Below are 18,321 nucleotides of genomic sequence, written 5' to 3'. Positions count from 1 at the left end.
ATCTGGTGGCTCAGTAGGTTAAGTTGGTGGCTCTTGATCTTGGCTCAGGTTATCTTGATCGCATGGTTCATGAGATCAAGCCCCGCATTGGGCTCTGTGCTAACAGGGCAGAGCCTGCTTGGGATTCTCTCTCCGTCTCTCTCTGCCCCTCCCCTGTTCACACATTCCCTCTCTCAAAATAAATGAATAAACATTAAAAAAAAGAAAAAAAAGGAAATTGCCTTTAAAAAAGTCTTTAACAAATCCGAACTATTACTAAAGCAGTTTTCTAGAAGTAATCAAATTTTGAAGTTTTTTAAAACTAATCATTCCAGGTCTTTATCTCTAGCCTAGACCTCTTTCTGGAGCTCTAGACCCATATTTTCACTTTCCTATAAGAGAATTCTATGTGAATGACCTATAGGCACCTGAAATTGAAGATTTCAAAAACTAAAATTTTCCAGTGGTTAATGGTAATCAGCTAATATATTGTAATAAAACTCTCTGAATATACATCTATAGGCTAGAAATAAATGAGGTAGGTTTTATGACATATTCAAATACCTTTGGTATTTCCCAGAAGTCCTAAAATTTCACTGACTTTCTCACCAAATAAATTAATAAGTAACCAAATAAATGATTACAATGAAAAGCAACATGCATGCTGATCCATATTCAAGTGGAGAGGAAATTCTTCACTTTTTACGGGTTTGCTGTATGATTTAGAGAATAAATTAAATAATCAAAATCTTAGTAATTGGAGGAAAAGGGAAAGGAAGAGAAGCACAAGAGGAGGGAAGTAATAGAAACCATCTGTTTAAGTTTGGTTTAGCATATTAGAGGGTCTTGGTTTCATAAGGATAAAATGGAGGAAGCAGATGGGTAGGTGGAGGCAGAAGTGGACTCAAGCATAAATGAAGTCACTGTTCTCTGAGCTTCCTTGCAAATGCCTTCTGGGGTCCTTCTGCCCCTGTGCTCTTCTGCCCTCAACTCTTCCACTTCAGACAACCAGTACCCTCAGGGCACCCTTTCTGTCACCTCATCCAGGCCTGCCCTCTTCAAGCTAAGGCACATACTTAAAAATAATTCCCTTATTCCTCTTAATCTTCAACTTGTAATTTCTTCCATGCTTAATCTTACTTACTAGTTATAAACAAAAAGGATATGATAAATGCCAATTAGGGTGTCAGTGACTAATAATAATTAAAAGTTTGCTCCTCCAGATAGGACTTAGAAGATAAAACAGATAGCCAATACTTAAAACCTAAAGGCAGAGATCTTGAACTCTGAAAGTTAAGAGAGCTATTAACACAGTGGGTCTTCTTATGCCCCCAAAGAGCCTATGACCCTTTCTGCTAAGATGCCCCTTTTCCTCTAAGATTGCTCCTTTATATAAGCAAACCATTCAGAGGATGTAGAGGTTACTTTTAGGAATGAAGGATCCCATCATTCTCATCTTTTGTTGAGTTTTTTTAAAGAAGCAATTCATATTTCAGAAAAGGCTTTTATTTCCAGTTGTACATCTAAATCCATCAAGAATAAGTCTATCTAACCACAACTACCACACATCTGTGCCTCAGTTAATCCCCTAAACCTCTGTTAAGGGTAGGCTAAATGAGTAGTTTGCTTCCCTTTATTAATTTCTTTCTTTGAAGCAGAATTTTGTATAATATGGGAAGGGACTTTATTTATTTATTTATTTATTTATTTATTTATTTATTTATGTTTCATGTTTTATTTATTTTTGAGAGACAGAGAGAGTCAAAGCATGAGCAGGGGAGGGACAGAGAGAGAGAGGGAGACAGAAAATCCAAAACAGGCTTCAGGCTCCATCCAAGCCATCCGCACAGAGCCCGCTGCAGGGCTCGAACTCATGAACTGTGAGATTATGACCTGAGCCGAAGTCAGACACAACCAACTGAGCCACCCAGGTGCCCCTGGAAGATGACTTTAAGATACATCTTTCACTATGTGATGGGTTTCATGACATGCTGTGTAGGTATGACTCCAAGGACCAGAACAGCAGCTCTCTTCTACCCCCATGAATGCGTTTCATTTACTATAGTTTTCTCTTTGTTTCTTTGTTCGCTACATTTTTAAGCCCATGAAAGACAGAAAATGCATAAATTCTGGGAATAAAAAGAAAAAAAAAAAACAACTTGGGGGAAAGCAGGTATAACCAGAACCACTGCATTAGATAAAAGAGGGACCTAGAAGTATATCTAGCATTGCTAGTTTGCTCATTCAATGGCATTTTCCCCAATTGAAGATACCTTTTGATTTTAACAAAATGTTGATAATAAAAGTGATAGTAATGACAACAATAACAGTAATGACAGCAGAATTTTTGTACCAGCTAGTATTCCACACAGTTTATGTTAATTAACCCTCACAAAAACATTTAATCCTCACAACAAATCCCCATTTTGTAAATTAGGATGCCTGAGGCTTAGAGAGGTCAAAAAACCTGCTCAAGGAAATTGACAGAGGCAATATTATATAGTGGTAGCATTCAACTTTGCCCCTCTCACTTTCAGAATTCAACTCTGTAAAGCTGTCATTTAAAATAGCATCTGGATAGAGGCCCCTGAAACAACCTTTACCAACCTCCCACTAAAATACAAAGACGCATGTGAAATAGAAAACTGTAACCCTGCTGTGAACAGGGAATTCAAAGCAGAAATACAAGTAGAAATAAAAATGTGAAAAAGTACTCATCCTCACAAGTAATCATGAAATGTAAATAAAAATTGTATTTCATTTTGAACCTATTAGATTGAAAAAGTTACAAAGATTGATAACAAAAATCACTGATTAGAAAGCCAGAAAATGGGCACTTTCATACTGATAAAAATACAAACTGATGAAGCCTTTGAATAAGCAGTTTTGAAGTGCCTATCAAAATTTTAAGTGTCTGTACTTGATTATACCAGCAACTCCACCTCCAGGGAATTTATCCTCAGTGACTATTTGCATGTTTTCACAAAAATATACGCACAAGAATGTTTACCAAAGCACTGTTGGTACAATACCTGGTGAAAAATTGAACAATTGGAATATCCATCAATAGCAGAGAATGTAAACCATGCTTCATCCATATGAATGCAGCTATTTAAAAATGAAAAAGATATGTACAGGCACGACAAGAGCTCCAATAGAAGTAATATTGAAATAAAAAAAACTTTTTAGCAAAAGGTATGCTTAGAGTGTACATGCATATATTTAACCCTTGATGGCATATATCTTCTGGGAAAAGGCAGAAGTGGAAAGAAACAGGGGTCTTTCTTACTGCTTTATAATTTTTCATTGTTAATTTTGTATAAAAACAACAATGCATTCATTTATTATTCAGCTAATAATCAACTAAAAATCCTAAATGTTAACCAAGGAAGGGAAAAAGAAGAAAGGGAGGGATGTAGAAGGAGACCTACTCAGGGTAGGTATAAAAAAATCAAAAAGCCAAAGAAATCAAAATAAAGTTTTGGAGTCTGTTTACAAGAGACTTAATTAGAGGAAAGGTATCCAAGCATCATCTCTAAGGCCTGTCATGTAATAAGCATTTATAGTTACGGGGAAAGGAAGTAAGATAAATGAAGGAAAAAAGGGAGGGATGATGGAAAAAGCAAAGTCCAGAGAAAAAAGGAATAAACAAAAATTTATCATGTAAAAGAAAAAAAAAGTAATAATCATAATGCCAATATCTGTTGAAGTGAAATGTAAGGTAGCATGAAAAAGGAAAAAGAGGATACTTTTTAAGGAGGGTTCACACCTAAGTGCAGAGCCGAACATGGGCTCTCATGACCTTGAGATCAAGATGGGAGCTGAGATCAAGAGCCGGATGCTCAACCAACTGAGCCACCCAGGCACCCCAAAAGAAAATACTTAATATCAATTGGTTTTATCATTTTCTGAAAGCTCTAACAGTAGAAACCCTGAACACACTGTGCCACATAGCCCCTGGGGCCTCCTCAGCCCCGTCTGCACTTCACTGCCCTTTGCTCATGATGTTTCTGCCAGCCTGGCCACTTCAGTTCTGCAAATGCAGCTGCTCCCCACCTTAGGGCTGTCAGAGCTCATCCTGTCCCTTCACCCTGGCCTATTCCCACCTCCCTCTCCAACCCTCATCTAGCTCACTTCAACTCATTCCTCGGGTCTTAATTTCATGGACTTTTCATACAATAAAGTTTTTTTTTGAGTGCCTTCCCTGTATCAGACAAGGTGGCAGACACAGAAGTTTCAGAGACTTTTCTGAACTACCCAACCTGGGTAAGGTTTCCCACACTTTATGCTCATTGCGCACAATATGTCCATGAGTGGCACTCTTATCACAACTGAAATTCATGTTGAAAGCAACGTTCATAAGCATCACTTCCTAACAGAAAGAACATCTACCATAAATAAACCTACAAGTCTTGGCGGTGAGGCAGACATTCTTCTTAAAACCAGGCACAAGGTAAGGATACCTGATATTAACATTGGTATTTCACATGATTCCAGAATTTCTATTAAATACAATGAGATAAGAAAAAGAAATAAGAGCTATAAGGACTAGACATGAGACAACATTATGATCTGGTAAGAAAGCTGTCCTAAAGAAATATCTGAATCATATACAAGATGTTGTTATAAGAATGTTCCATGCACAGCATTATTCATATTGGGAGAAAATTAGGAACAATCTATATCCTGAGATATAGACAAATGGTAAAATAAATTATGATATACTCTATGATGTAATAATATGTCATAAAATTCAAGGTTTTGGAGTGTACTTAATGACAATAGAGTATAGGAGTATAATTTTTATATATGGAAATATTTTATGTTAAATTTTAAATGTTTTTAAGTACCAAATTGTAGACTTCTAAGTGATTTTTACATTACTTAAAATTTTCAGCGTTTTTCAAACTCTGTAAAATATCCTTGTATTGCATTTATAAGATGGAACGGTTTAGGACTCTCATTTCACACAAGGGTGGAAAAGATTAAAGTAAACTGTTAAAACTGTTAAAAAACATAACATAACATAACATAACATAACATAACATAACATAACATAACATAACATAACAAACAAAACATAACATAAAACTGTTAAAATTAAAGAGACTGACAATACCAAATGTAGAGAAGATTTAGAGCAAATGGAATTTACATAAATCAATAATAGGAATACAAAATGGGAATTTATTTTTTTAATTTAAAAAAAATTTTTTTCAATCTCTATTTTTGAGAGAGAGACAGAGAGACATACTATGAGCGGGGGAGGAACAGAGAGACAGGGAGGCACAGAATCCGAAGCAGGCTCCAGGCTCCGAGCTGTCAGCACAGAGCCCGATGCGGGGCTCCAACTCAAACAGTGAGATCATGACCTGAGCTGAAGCTGGACACTCAACCGACTGAGCCACCCAGGTGCCCTATAAAATGGGAATTCAAAGCTGTATAACCACTTTGGAAAATGGTTTGGCAGTCTCTTACCAAGTTAAAAATACATCTGCTCTGTGACCAAGCAGTTCTGCTTGTAGATATCTATCAAAAACATTTGATCACAAAAAGACTTCAACAAGAATGTTCCCAGCAACTTTATTTATAATAATCAAAAAGCAGAACGACTCAAATATCCATCCAACAGGAAAATGGATAAACATATTATATAAAACTCACACAGTGAAATACCACTCAGAAATGAAAGGGGAGAAGGGCTGATGCACACGACCAAGATGAATGTCCAAAACAACATATATTAAAGAAGCCAGGCCCAATAGAGAACACATTGCATGATTCCATTTACATAAAGTTCTAGAATGAGTATAGCTAATCTATAGTGATAGAAATGTCAACGATGGTCATCTCTAGGTAGGGGTGGAGAGAGGCATGGGGATTGACTAGGAAAGGACATGAGAGAACTTTCTGGAGCTAATGGAAATTTCTACATCTTGACAGAGGTATGAATTACAAAGGTGTATGCATTTGTCAAACTCACTGCGCTGTACAATTAAGATCATTTCACTCTATGTGAATTATATTTTAATTAAAAAATAAGTAATACTAAAGGATCTGAAACTCACGCTAAAGGGTCAAAGATAAAAATTAACAGAGCTTTTATCCCTCAAATCTCATGAAGCTGGTGCCACCAATTTGCAAGACTTACCATACAAGGAGTGAAGCAGCAAAGAAACCTTTACTCTATAATTTTCTGGTATTTCTACCATTTGTACCTTCATTTTGTGTGTTATAGTAGCTTACATTGAAGCTAGTAACATTTCCAAACTTCTCACTCATTTACATCTATCTGATCATGTGGCAAAGACAGAAGAAAGCCCTATAAGAAAGGGTACAAGAAATAGAAAGAAGCTCATAATTCTCTACTTACACTCTATCAAAGATGAGAAACACTCACACACATAGCATGGTAATTAAATACATAAGCTTTGCCGTTTTTATGACTTGAGACTTGCATAATGGTTCTGCCACTTACTGGTTCTGTGTCTTTGAGCAAAGTTTATTTTATTAGTATTAGTTTTAGTTTATTTTAAAAGCTATCAAAATTCAAATTAAATATGATTTTTCAGAATAAACTATAGTAAAATATATCATAACTATATAAAACATATATACCTGCTCATTTCTTAGTGCACATAACATTTATTTTGAAAATAGTCTCTAGAAATCGATTGTTAAATTCTGATTCTGTTCTCCTTAGGTATAAACAATTTTGCCCTTCAACGAATTCTTAAATTTAATTCTGATATGAGTAAATTTTTGCTAATATATTACAATTGTGTTTAAATTTGCAATAACATTTTTATGACCTTTCAGCTGATTAGTCACTCGTTTGTCTGGCCTCAGATAATGCCTTTTTCTAAAAGGGCACCATAAATAAAGCAACAAAACCCTCATTTGCTATTATTAAAACTGATGGAAGATTTTGTTGGATTATCTTCCCTGTCTTATCTACCAATTAAAAATGTCACTAGAAAAAAAAAAGTTGCTGATTTGCCTTTTGGTGAACATAAAAATAAAACAACAAAAAACGTTATATCCATTTGCTGGTGAACATTTAGCTCAAAATTCATATCAGAGTCTGTTCACGGTACCTAGTTGTTTACAACTGGTTTTGGCAAAGACAATTTTATAGTTATCCAATGTAACAAGAAAATAGGCTAGAATATAGACAACAATATTGTATTACAATCATCAAACTTGCTAAAGGACTAGAACATAATTATTCCAACCACTTAAAAAATGATAATGTAATGTGGTAGAGGTGTTAATTATCACTATAATGGCAATCATTTTACAATATATAAATGCATCAATTTAACATGCTGTACGTCTTAAATTTACATAATGTGATTCATCAAATATATTTCAATAAAAATAGGCTAGAGCTTGATTTGAGCATGTCAATTATGAAATAATAAAATAGAGTATTTTGGTTTACATAATTAAAATGGCCATAATCACATGTCCAGTCATTAACATGAATGGACCACATGCCAGATAAAGTACAAAAAGTTCTGAAACAGATATATATGGAAATCCATGGGCAAAGTATGCTCTCAAGTGAGTAAAATTAAGGTGGTCATTAAAACAGAATGGGTCCATTGGTGCCCCAAAACTGTCTAAAACCCTATCCAAACTTTCCTATTTTTTAATCACTGCTTTTGGAAGACAACAACTCTCTCACCATATGCCTATGGTCTGAAAGCACATATCTGGAAGGCTGTTCTTGAAGCCTTGCAAAATTTACAAAGATTTTGTGACTTCCTGACTCACAGAAAGCTGTAAATAGAACCTATTTTAAGGCATTTTAACACTAGTTCTCCTGATACCAGCTGAATAAATAAATCAGTGTAAACGGACATAAAAGTAATTTGATTACTTTCTCTTACTGAATCTTAACATTCAAATCCTTCAGTTGATTCAAATTTTGGATAAAGACCTAGAATAAGGGTTTTCTTTTCTAAACCCTCCCTGGGTGATACACAGTAGGAATCTGCCTCTCTTCATACCTTTTCTCTGGGGTACCGCTTTCATTCCCATAATCAGTTACCACCTCATCACGGTAACTCAAATCTAAATACTAGGTCTGATCTCTCTTCTGAGCACCAGTCCTGTCTCCTCCAACTAGTTTCATGGATGTCTTCATCTTAGCATGTCCAAAACCAAACTCCTCTTAGTCCACTCAAACCTGTTCCTTCGAAATCCTCTTTCTTTGTTAACGGCTTCACAGTGTATAACGAAAATCAAATTAGAAACATGAGAGTCATTCTAGATTCCTTTCTCTCATCACTACGGCCAGTACTATGCTGTTTCTTCTTACGAATTATCTTTGAAAATTACTCCCTCTCTCTCACCCCTACCGTCACTGCCTTAAATCACGCTTTTCTTCATTTCTCTGGAAACAATTATAATGGATTCCTAAACGGTCTCTGTATTTCCAGTCCCCATGTTCTAGGTTACCTTCTGCATTCAGCCAGGGAGATATCTGTAAAACATAAATGTACCGTGTCATTTCTTTCTTAAACTCTTGTGATGACTTACTGTATACGAATCCAAATTCCTTATCTCAGCATTTAAAGCTCTTCATGTTCTAGTTCCTTCCAACCTTTCCACCTTCATCTCCAACACTCCATAGACCACATGCTGTGTTCTTCTGGGTTCTTTTTAATCCCAAGAACTTTGCAAATTTTGTTCTTTTACCTAAAAACTCCTACTCATCTTTCAAAGCAGTTCAAATACTGCCTTTTCTGGAAAGATGTTCCTGATGTTTCTATTTAGAGTCAAGTGTTACTCCTTTTGTATACCCACTCCTATTTACATTTTTATTTGTTGTTAATGTATTTATGTCTATCTTTTTCACCAGCCACATGGAGCTACCAGAAAACACCTCACAGAAGACACAGAGTGCATTCCTATTACATGTAAGGAAGGCTGTATACTCCATTTCCATTTCAAACTTAGACATGAAATAAGTTGCAGGAATAGTTTTTCCCCAAATAGTTAATAATACCAAATTGCTACATAACTGCATGAGGGATATGTATGATTTTTAGTATGCTTATTTAGATGCAGAGAAGTTGAGCCTCCTCCTCAAGAAGCATAATCTGGAAACTTCAAATAGTGGACCAGAAGCATATATACCATGACTGATGTTCTCTAGTGGCGCTACCTCAAGATTATGCTGATTTTAAATTCAATGATGTCATGTTTGGAATTCTCAAATTTCCATCTGGACAAGAAAGAAAGAATACACTTTGGAGTTGACAATCGAATAGTGACGTTATTTCCCACTGGTGTTTTGTTTTTCATTTTCCCCATTCTTCTATTCAAAATGCACACACACATACACACACAGTTCTGGCTCTCATGGAGTACTCAGTTATTTAGGAAAGACATACATCACAGACTGAGGTAGAGATTGTTGCTCTAAAGCTATGGTTCTTAATGGGGCAGCAGATATTTGATGATGTCTGGAGACATTTTTAACTGTCATGACTTAACATCTAGTGGATAGAGGTCTGGGATGTTACTTACAACATACAGGACAGCCCCGACAACAAAGAATTATCTAATTCAGAATGTGAATAGTGCTGATGTTGAAAAGCCCTGTTCTATAGGAAAACTTCTCAGAACTGCAATAGGACACAGAAAAGAAATCTGGATGGGAATGAGAGCTTAAGAGAGGCTTTATTGAGAGTGATGGATGAGTTGAGATATGAAAGACTAGAAGGAGAAAAAAAGAGTTAAATAGGTGGAGTGGTAATGGATACAGAAAATTGACAGTGTTCCAAACAGAGAAGCCACAGGTATTATTAAGTCCCTGGTGTGCATGGTTTATCCAATGACAAGGGTGTAGCTTAAGTGCCAAAAGGAAGGGGAGAGAAGTCAGTGTTGAAGTTGTAAAGATAGCCAGCATCAGGCATGCTTGAACTTGTAAGTATGGGTTTGGATTTTGGTCTCTATCCTATAGCACTGGAAAGCCATCAAAGGGTTTCTGAGGAAGGGTACAAGTTTTAAAATGACAAAACTGAATTTAGAAAAGATCTCCCTGGCTGCAGGGTAGAGAGAGGATACTGAATGAGAATTCCGATGAATGCAGGGCACTACAACAAGGGGGTGGCAGTGGAGATGGAGAGAAGTAAATCCATTTGAGGGTGCCAACTTGACAGGGATTTACGATAGACTGGCTATGAAAGCTGAGGAAAAGAGAAGTGTCAAAGATGATGCTGTGGTTCTTACTTACTCTCTGATGGATGGTGGTGGCATTCCCTGAGACAAGAAAGAGTGGCAGAGGAAGATCCAGAAGTTGGTCGTTAACATACTGATGAATTGAGGCACAGCAGAAATATCAATTAGGCAGTTGGGACCATGGGTTCGCAGGACAGAGGAAATGTCTGTGATTATTTAGGCACAGATAATAGGAGAGAGGGTCTAGGGTTCAGCTGAATTCCAGCTGCCTCTGTTATTTATATGTGATTCTCATCTGCTGTCTGTGTTTGTTACATCTGTCTTATGTAGTCATGTCTTTTAGCTTATTTCCTATACTTATCTCACTGGTGAGCCACTGGTGTTTGCCTTCTGCCTTGCTGGCTCATTTGTTGTTGTGCCTAACTGCTCATTTACTTTCACACAGCATTTCTGTTGGCTTATTTGTGTCAAAGACAAAACAAAACAAAACAAAACAAGAAACAAATCTAAACTTCCTTTCTAGTTTGTGTAGCCTTTATTGTCTCTCTCAGTCATTCCATGCTGCTAACATCCAGAGTAGCCTAATCAAGGGTCTTCCTCGATATTTGATTTCTTTTAGAATCAGCTTCCATGTGTGCCTCCTCTCTACCTTCACAGACATTTAAAAATAAATTTTCCTATTTCATGGTAAAAGGAAAAGAGGGATAAAGAGATTGTGAATTTAATTTCACTGAGTGAATCCTGATTAGGGGGAAGGGCCCCTTTTTCTCTCTTGCATGTTCCATTGTCTCTGAAATTTGGTGCCCTTAAGGAATACCACTTCCTTTGGTTTTATTTCTCCCTGACCAAGGAAAGCCAAAAAATAGATTAATCATGATTTCTAAAAGGTTTAGTGTTCATGTGATTGTAAAAAGTATAAATTAATGAGAAGAACGGATGAGAAGAACAGTTTTTAGGCTTTACCTTCAGCCATGGAAGAGGATATAAAGAGCAATTCTCAAGGTTATAGGTCAATGGCTCTCAACCCTAGAGGTATATTAGCAACACATAGGACAATTTAAAAAATTATATGTGCTTGGAGACCCCATTCCAAGAAACTTTTTCATAAGATATGAGAAGGGGGTCTGTCTTCTCATTCACATTTTAAGGGCCACACAGCAGAACCTGAAATTGATTGCCTGATAGATTTAAGTGACACCAACCTGATCCAAGCACACGAGACTTTACTGGTAGTCGCCCACCAGCAGCAAACCACCAATAATAGTGTCTAGACGGGCCAGCCAGAGTCCAGGAGTCAGGAGGGTGAGAATTGTGGGATAAATTCCAAAGCAAAAAGGGTACCCCAAGTCATAAAAGCCAGAAGAAGGTAAACTGGTCATCTTGGCATTGCCAGCATATGCTATTCTTTTCTTTTTTTAATGTTTATGTATTTTTAAGGGGGCACGGGGGAGAGGGAGACACGGGATCCGAAGCAGGCTCCAGGCTCCGAGCTGTCAGTGCAGAGCCTGATGCCGGGCTCAAACTCACGAACTGTGAGATCACGACCTGAGCCAAAGTCAGTCCCTTAAACCGACTAAGCCACCCAGGTTTTTTTTCTCAAATGTTTATTTTCGGGGGAGGGGGCAAACAGAGAGAGATCAGCGTATGCTCTTCTGCTTGCTAACTGACTCTGGTGCAGAGACATACTGTAAATGGGAGGAGCCAGGGCAAAGCAGCAGGACCATGGTGTTAGTGAAACGTGTGTGTGCTGAGTTAAAGACGTAGACTTGAGTAGGAAGAAAACATTTTAGACATAAAAGTGTTGAGGCTCCAAAAGAAGTTGAGTAAAATAAATATGGATGATAGCAGCTTCCATAATAATTATGTATTAAATTTCTACTGCCATAAGGCAATAAAAGTTATGGCATTTTTTTATTTCCTTTAAGGTTCTCTGCTATTATCATTCACCTTGCTTCCCTTCTTTTCTATTTTTCATAGTTAAAACGAGGCCACATGTTTTCGAAATGAGACTGAGTCCTACCTCCAATCTATTTTAAATTTGGGTCCTAGAGCTAAAAATTGGCTGTATTACTCAAGTGGCAAAAATGCTCCTATCTGAATATTACATTCTGGAATAGAAAATAACATATACCCTTCAAAGCCCTCAGCAGTATTATAAAACAGTATTATACTTAAATTTAGTAATATTTTCTAAAGAAATGATAAAATAAACTGGGAATTCATGAGAATGGGTAAATAAACTTTAAAGACTTTTTAACCTCTCAAAAATTCTGCATATTTCTAGGATATGAAGAAATCCTGGCCTGGCTAATTAGCATTATAAAGATAATTTAAGTCTCACAGACTTTGCAAAGCAAAAGAAGGAAGAGAAAAAAGGTCAGTGAGAATCTTACTTCTCTTGAACTTAAACTTTTTCTCAACTGGGCTTTCTTCCAAGTGAAATAAAAGTCTCTCTGTCAGATGTATTTCTTAGGCCCTATTGGTGGGGTGCTATTATAAATAGTTAAGAGGGGAAAATAGAAATCTATGCTTTGCTTCTACAAACACCAACTAGCAAACCGTCAATTAAAGGAAGTGTTTCGAGAGGCCTTCTCTTTTCTCTTACTGGCTACTGTACAGGAATCCAGCTGTAGGCATAGTCAGTAATGTCTTTTCTTAAAACAGCCTGACTCCACCTGTCAGGGTTAAGCGCCCCTCTGAAGATGGTGGCCGAAGCTCGCGTCCTCAGCTAGCATTCAGTCCATTTCTCCCCTCTGATCTGTGGTAGAGAGAGACAAGACAGGTAATCTGAAGGAAAATCCAATATTGAAGTGAAACCCCAGAGCAAGTTATCACTCTGAGATGCTGCAGACAAGAAAACACACCCAGAACAGGTCCCCTTTTGCCCTCAGGAAGCCAACTTATATATTTATAGGTGTGTGGAGGAGAGTATGATTTTTATAGATGTGGAAGACAAAGATAAGACAGAACCTTGGTTTCATGACAGCTCATCTCTAAAAATCTCCAGCAGAAGGAAAAAATGTATAACTCCTTGTCATGGTTACCCTTCCTGTCGCCTGAGAGCCCTGTGATTCTAACTGGGTGAACAGAGAATGCCGAGGGACAGAAAGCACCATAGATACAAATACAAGGAAGGAAGGGGGTACAAATGAGCTCTGAAATCTCCTTAAGGGATAGTGCCTGGCCTCTAGTTTGAGAAATGCTGACACAGAAAAATTATTAGGAGTCTCAAAATGCAGTCTCAAAACTGCACTCTAGTTGAGCAAGATCAATCTTTCAAGTACTGACAAAGTTAAATTGCATATGAATTAGCAGTGGCCCAAGAGCTCACCCCCAAATGAAATTTTGTTCAGTAGAGTAAAAATGTAAATAAAATTTAAAATTATGACCAAGGCAGCTAAGCCATGCTTGTCGAGGCCAGCAGACCTCAGAACCAAGAAACGGAGTAGGCCCCTGGAAGCTATATTTGAAATACAGATTGAGGCCTAGCTGTCCTATCTCCTTGCTCAACTATTCTGCCTATGGAAATTGTTTTGAAACTTTAAGTTCAGGATCTGAAAGGCCTGATTATGTCACAAAGAGAGCAGCAGGTCAAGAAACTAGCAAATGCTCCGAATCAGACTCACCCTTGTAGCTGACAGAAGTGACCTCACGGTAGAATGAAAGGGCGCCAAGGTAACCTCTGGCCAAACTGTATCCAGGCATCCTGACCTGAACCTTACTTTCCAGCACTGAACATTTGTTCATTTGGGTCTAGGATTTTTAGCATTCCTTATAAAAAGACAAGTAGCTCTGGAATGTGTAGCAGCAATAAGGAAGGCACTATGGGGATAGAAACTAGACCAGGCAGGTGGTGTATTTTAAGTGACAGCCAACTTTTTTCAGTAAAGGACCAACTAGTAAATATTTTAGACTTTCCAGACCTTACTAGTTCCATCATAACTACTCGCGTCTGCTCTGTAGTGTGAAATCAACCAGAGACAACATGAAGATATGCGAGTGTGGCTGCATTCCAACCAAACTTCATTTGTGGATACTGAAGTTTAAATTCCATATAATTTTCACGCCTCACGAAACATTCTTCTTTTGATTTTTCTTTAAAGCAGGTGACAGGTCATAGTTTGCTGACCCCTGCTGTGTCAGGAAGTGAAAGTCACAAAATATATCTCCCTGACTTCAGTTTTAACTGTGATAGGCCTAACTCTACACTGAGCTCCTACAACAGAAAGGACTCAAGATGACACGTAACTGTAACACTCCCACTAACGTCTTATAAAATTGCTGTTTTCATTGAATTTAGAGGATGTTGTTCATTTAATTATGAGTAAACAGTGGTTTGCATTATGACCTCAGGAGTATCTTTAGGCATCATTTTCTCCATTTGTAACTGAAGATGCTAATTACTGTTATTTCTCTCCCTCCTGGGGACTTCTGTAAAATTAATTAATGTTCACACATATTAATGCTGTAAATGCACTAAGAAACTTGGAGAGTGAACATTTTGTAAATCTTCTTTAAGAGAAAACAAATGGACACAAAGCAAAATGCCTCTTGTAAAATGTCTGTACTTCCTTGAATGATAACCATTCAGTTAACATAACTTCCTATGCTGGTACTTTCTATCTTTTCAACGCTCTGTCTTTCCTTCCTTTCAGCAAAACTTCAGAGAAACACCTCTGCTTTCCAATTTGATCTGAGTTCTCAGCAATCCTCTTATGTGCACCTGGGCGTCCCTTACTTTCCCTCCAGTGGCTATGCCAAACGTTCGACAGTCCCCTCAAGTCTCCGGCTCACTCCACTCAAGAACACTCTGTAATTGACCTTATTCCAAATCTCAGACAGAAAGTGCAAGAATTTCTTCAACTCTGTGGCCTCATCCCCAAATTATTGATATCTGCTTCATCAGCATCACTGTTTCTCCCATCTGAGAGACAATTCAGATTTTCTCTGGTCCAAAGTGAGTATCTCCACTTCTACCTAGGATCCTATTCCCTTCTGTTGCCCATGCGATCCTGTTTCAACAAATATTCCACGTTTTCCCTAAGTTTCAACCTGAGTTGAACCTAAGTCTCAACCCAGAGTTTCCTCTTTGGTTATTTGGTCATGCCGTCTTCCTGTTCACTTTAGAACCAAGCTCCTGGAAAGAACGCTGTACATTTATTCTCTGCTTTTCTCTCTCTTATCCACCTATGATTCCACTACACTCTGACTTCTGTGACTACCACTGCTCAGAAACTGCTCGGGCAAAATTTTCAATGCCTTCATAATCATCAAATCCATAGAGGCATTTTCATCTGGGATTTCTTACAAATGTGAGGGAGTGATCTAACATTTTTTCTCTGTATGACTAGACAAATGTTCTAACTCTATTAAATGCAATCCCAATCAAAATTCCAATAGGATTTTGTGTTGGGTTTGACAAGCTTTTCCTCAATGTGAAATACGGAAAAGACTAAAAATATCCATAATATTTTGAAGATTAAGACTACCAGCTACCAAACACCTATGTTCCAGTGAAACGGTGTGACATGGGGACAATAAGCTGTTTTAGCACTCATTTTTCTTCATTGCTCTGTGTTATTTACTGCTGCTAATAACTCCATCTCTTTTGAGCCACTTTCTCTTTGTTCCCATAAAATTCCTACATTGGAGTTGGCTCATACATCTCACTCCTCTGTCCCCCTTCCTCCTTTCTTTCTTCTTTAAATTGCTAAGATTCTCTTTCAAATGCCTTCTTTTCTTACTCTCTACACTCCCCTGGGAAAGCTCAGAAGTTTTCATGGTTTTAACTATCACCATCCAGCCAACTCTGTTTCCCTGCTGTCTTTCCAAATAAGATTTCTTAGAAGTTTCAGGAACGTGTGCTTTCTCTAATTCCTCAGTCATGACATAAAAGTATACTGTTAAGGTTGCCGGTGACCTCTGTGTTACCAAATCCACAGTGCACTTTTCTCCCCTCATTTTATTTTCTCACTGTAGTATTCCCCATAGTTGTTCACTCTCTCCTTCTTTTAGATACTACCTTCTTTTGGATTTTGTAATCTGATACTGATCTGGCTTCCCTCTATTCTCTTTGGTCACTCCTCAATTACTCAAAAAGGGTTCTTACATTTTACTTTGAATTGTTGAAGAGCTCAGAGCTAAGCATTCTCTTCTTTTTACATTTCCTGTATGAGGAATCTCACTTATTCTCACAGTTTTAAATTTCTATGTCTTAATGCTTCTGAGTCCTAATTTATAGCTCTAGCCTAAAACCCGTGCACTCAGCTTCCAACTCATACATCTAACTGCCCACCTGACAACTCCACTTTGATTCCCACGGAGGGGTTAACCATTAGGGATGCCAGATAAAATAAAATACATATTAAATAATTCATATAAACAATATATAATGTTTCAGTATTAGTTTACAATCTTTGCCACAGACTTATATTAAACCACTATTCATCGCTTATCTAAAATACAAAGGTAATTGGGAATCCTGTTTTTTTATGTGCTAAATTTGGCAACCCTAGTTAAACTTACGTTCAAAATGGAACTCTTGATTTTTGCTTCCTCCGATCTTCAAACATTCTTTTTCCAGTGTTTCACATTTTCTTAATTTTAGTGGATAGTACTATTCTTAACCCAGTCCCTCAAGCTATAAAACTGAGGGAATCAAACTTGATTTTTCTTTTTTCTTCACTTCTTACATCAAATTCATCAGCAAGCCCTGTCAGTTCTATTTTTAAATGTACCTCAGATTTAGCCACTCTTCTCCATTCCCACTGCTATCATTATCTCTTACCTAGACTAATTCAATAGACTTCTTATCATTTCTCCCCACTTTTACACTTGTCCCTTACTAATCTGCTCTCCAGAGAGCAGCTAGAGAAATTAGTTTAATACCTAAATGGAATCATTTATTCCCTTGCATCAAATCCTTCAGTGGCTGACTGCACTTTAAGTAAAATAAAACTCTCCACTCTGGCCCATAGAACTCTGCATGGCTGGCACCTGACTATCTCTCTGACCTCATCTCTGTCCATTCACCCTCTCAGCCACTATTTGCCATCCATTCTGGCTTTCTTCAGTTCCTAAAACACTGCAAGCTTCTTGACACTTTGGCATCTTCCCAGATATGGCTTTCTCTTCCTGGAATAACTCTCCTGTCCCTATTCTTTCGCCTCCTCCTCCTGCTTATCCTTAGGACCTCAGATACAATGACACTGCCTCAGTGTAGTCCTCCTAAACAACCCATCTGCATAGATTTTCCTCAACCCCATTCTTCTCTCCAATCTTATTCTCCTTTCTCACTTCACTCTGTTTCTTTCCTTCATAGCACTTATCAGTTCTGGTATTTATTAGCTTACTTACTCACTTACCTTTACCCCACAAGATTATGAACTCCATTCATAGGATCACAGACCCTGCCTGTTTTGTTCATTCCATAAAGAATGCCTGGGAACTTAGTACACCCTCAAAAAAAGACTGAATGAATGAGTGAATGACTGACAAACTTATTTCTGTGGTTCCATGACCATATGTCTAACAAACGTCTTTAGCCAGATCAACAATTCATCTCAATGGCCTATAAGATAAAATCCAAAATGCTTAGCCAGATTTTTCAGGATCCATACTGAAATATTTGAATTTCTCTGGATGTGTCTTGTGCTCTCCAGTGTCTTTGTACATATGTCTCTCTGCCTAGCCTGTCCCTCTTACCTCCCCTCTGATCAGTGAAATTCATTTTTCAAGATTCTTCTCAAGTGTCACTTCTCTGAAATCTCCCAGACCACCCCCTAACTACTCTTATTTTTATGCCACCATCATATTCTATACATAGCCCTATTAATAGCTAACAATTATTGAGCACTTCCACAGGTCATTAATTTATAAGAAGCTTATAAGCATCCCATATATTTTTATCTTCACCACAACCCTATGAGATTAGATTAATTATTATCCCTATATTATAGAGGAGGAAACTGAGATAAAGAGAGGTTGGTAACTTACCTAAGGTTTAAGAGCTCTTATATAAGAGGCCAGGACAGAGACATAGATGGATTTTAGTCTGTGACCTTAATCACTATTCCCTATTGTCTTGTCAAGAACTCAAAACACACTACAGTATATGTCTTTATATACATCCTGTATTTCCTTATATCC

At 37.5% G+C, this 18,321-nt stretch overlaps 1 protein-coding gene and 1 long non-coding RNA gene across 2 annotated transcripts in view; one reads left to right on the top strand and one right to left on the bottom strand.

Annotated features, from left to right (window-relative positions):
* The window catches only part of GPR158 (G protein-coupled receptor 158), a 425,457-nt gene that overhangs the window by 150,205 nt on the left and 256,931 nt on the right, over window positions 1-18,321 (bottom strand). The window lies entirely within an intron of this gene.
* Window positions 5,823-12,543, top strand: LOC122223986. Its single transcript, XR_006204593.1, has 3 exons — window positions 5,823-5,924; window positions 8,849-8,906; window positions 12,458-12,543. It is a non-coding gene; the product is annotated as an uncharacterized LOC122223986 (long non-coding RNA).

Source organism: Panthera leo, chromosome B4 (genome assembly GCF_018350215.1).
Source record: "Panthera leo isolate Ple1 chromosome B4, P.leo_Ple1_pat1.1, whole genome shotgun sequence".
NCBI classification, from domain to species: domain Eukaryota; kingdom Metazoa; phylum Chordata; class Mammalia; order Carnivora; family Felidae; genus Panthera; species Panthera leo.
Note: the sequence above shows the minus strand (reverse complement) of the source record. Positions and strands in the feature narration are given on the sequence as shown.